Source organism: Triticum dicoccoides, chromosome 5B, assembly GCF_002162155.2.
Source record: "Triticum dicoccoides isolate Atlit2015 ecotype Zavitan chromosome 5B, WEW_v2.0, whole genome shotgun sequence".
In the NCBI taxonomy this organism is placed as follows: Eukaryota; Viridiplantae; Streptophyta; class Magnoliopsida; order Poales; family Poaceae; genus Triticum; species Triticum dicoccoides.
This window is the reverse complement of record NC_041389.1, coordinates 639,868,651-639,871,502: the sequence shown is the minus strand read 5'-3', so window position 1 is coordinate 639,871,502 and position 2,852 is coordinate 639,868,651.

The following is a 2,852-nucleotide window of genomic DNA, read 5'->3' as shown; positions in this document are numbered from 1 at the left end:
TTTATGCTCCCTTATGCCGGTGAAGCCAAACATGATCATAATATAATGATCCTTTTTTGGGGATTGTCAATTCGACTGATTTACCTACAGGCTCCGAAGTTGGAAAAGAAGATTCCACTAAAAACTGTAGTTGAGTCTTTGTAGTGAAGATCAGTGAACTGGATTTCCGTGAATTGATACGCCACATGAAGATATTACCTGTGATAAGCAGGCTGGAGATACTTATCTATACATACCTGCTAATAAAGTACGGAGCGTTTCTGCCCGTCCGTTTTTACAAAAAAGCCTCTGATTTTTTTTTCTTCAAGTAACCCGCGGTCAAACATTAAGGACGCTTTCTCTGTTGGAATTCGGCCCAACTGCGGCAGCTGCTATCTCGTGCGCCTGGGTGCCGGTTAATATTCTACCTTCAGGTGTAGTAGGCCCAGTTTGCGCTGTTTTCAGGACGGTAGGTCCCGGGCTTTTATTATTTACAGAGAATATATTAAACATGATTACACTAGTGCAGAATCGGCCTTTAGTGCCGGTTCGTAACGGCCTTTAATGCCGGTTCTCCAACCGGCACTAAAGAGTGGGGACTAAAGGTCCCCTCCCTTTAGTACCGGTTCGTCACGAACCGGCACTAAAGTACCACCACGTGGCACGAGCCAGGCCCGTTTGCGTGGAGGGCATTAGTACCGGTTGGTAACACCAACCGGTACTAAATGTTTGGGTGTTTTTTTATTTTTCTTTAATTTTGTATTTTCAATTTAATTTAGTGATTGTTTTACATTATAATGAGTTGTTAAATCATTAGGTGAAAGTACCACGGATTAGTTTCGACTGGATGCATTATTGGATATCTCTATAGCTAGCTAGCTAGAGTATATATATGTCATATCCATATTATACTTTATCAACTATAGTATATACGAATATGGCATATACTTGATCACTTAAGTAGGATTCATCCAGCTGAAACTAATCTGCGGTTTCTTTCATTAAATGATATAATAATTAACTAGCTATCTAATCACCACCAGCACTACTAGCTTAAAGAAGAAACATTCACTTGTACCGGAAGCAAAAATATTATCGACCGAGTTCAACATGATTGTCATGATATTATAAGCGTTCATATATAACACCACAAAAGCAAATCACTTAAGTTCAGAACAAAGAACACGGACATGAAAGGACAAGTACTAATTAAGAGCAGCATGAAGAACTAGCTAAATCACTCCTGCTAGCTACTCTCTCTCTGGTAAAATAGCATAGAACATGTATAGCTCTCCTGATTGATCATACTGGAGCATGCCGATGAACCTGTCTCCTAATCATGGGCTGTGCTTCTCATTGCTACCCCCTAGTACTTCTCTGCGATCATTAACAATTTTCCTCCAATCTTTCACTATTAAGCATTGATCGCTTCTAGAAATCCTGAATGCATTCATGTGCAATGCAGGATATCTTGGCTGTAAGCTAACAATTGACATCTGACCTTTAGTCTCGATCCCCTGAGGCACAACTGTCATCGGGAGTCCCTGTTGAACATTGTATAGTACTTAATTAATATACTTAGCAATGAAAGTTTAGCAAAAAAATTATGTATGCAAAATATGCACTGAGGACAAATAGTAAATATCTTACCATCATTCCTAAATAGATGTGACCGCAGTTCAATACCATCACTATTGGTTGTACGTTTTGAGTACTAACATTTCTAGGTGCAGGAAGAAAATTTGTCTTGACAGTATGAAGATCCTCAAGCCATGAAACATAATAACTTATCTCCTCGCAGTTTAGTTCAGCTCCGGGACAGTAGTAGGTCCTGTCTACCAAGTGCCGGACATGTTTGGTTGAATGGAGATAAGCTGTCAATAGAAATTAGTTGTCAGTTATTTTTGAATAAGCAATATCAAAGACAAAAATATAGTTGAGAAGAACTCACATAATGGTAGAACTGGAGGCGTCTGCACATCGACCCATATGTCTCTATTACCTTTAATATCATCTTCCGGACAAATATCAAAGGTGATAACCATACCAGGCTCAAATGCATAAGCCTTCCATAGTGCTTGCCAAGTTTTGCATTCAAAATAGGTGTACGTGTGTGTATTGTATACTTTGACGTTGAAAGTATAACCATCATGCTCAGTTTTCAGGTAAGCTCTCTTTACCTCCATAGTTTCCATATCTTTGAAACCTATCTTATCCAAGACAAAAATTCTTGCATGGCACGGGATGCGCTAGTAGAATAGTGAAAATTAAAAATTATAAGTCAGACAAATGAAACATATATAAGTCATGCTTAATTACGAAAACAGACTTGCCGTTGTGACTTACTATATCGAATTCAAAAGTCTCATCCAGCTTGATGCTGAATAGCCTACCATCAACAAGAAAATTTCTGTCGCACTGGCGCTGGTCTTCACAGTATTCGCACAGTATTCGCACATAATGAAATTTTTTCCGTTGTCAGACGACATTTCCTATGTTCATATTAGGCGAAACATTAATCACTTACTAATTCAATCAATTCAACTACTTCTATTAATTCAACTAAGTATTTACGAAAATAAACTAGTTATATTAATTCAACTAGTTTAAAGCATTTACTAAAAATAAACTAGTTCTATATATATGTTAATTCAACTAGTTCAACTAAAATTTACTAAAAATAAACTAGTTATATTAATTCAACTAGTTCAAACTAAGCATATACTAAAAATAAAGTAGTTCTATATATTAATTCAACTAGTTCAACTAAGCATTTACTGACAATAAACTAGTTCTATATATATGTTAATTCAACTAGTTCAACTAAACATTTACTAAAAATAAACTAGTTATATTAATTCAACTAGTTCAAA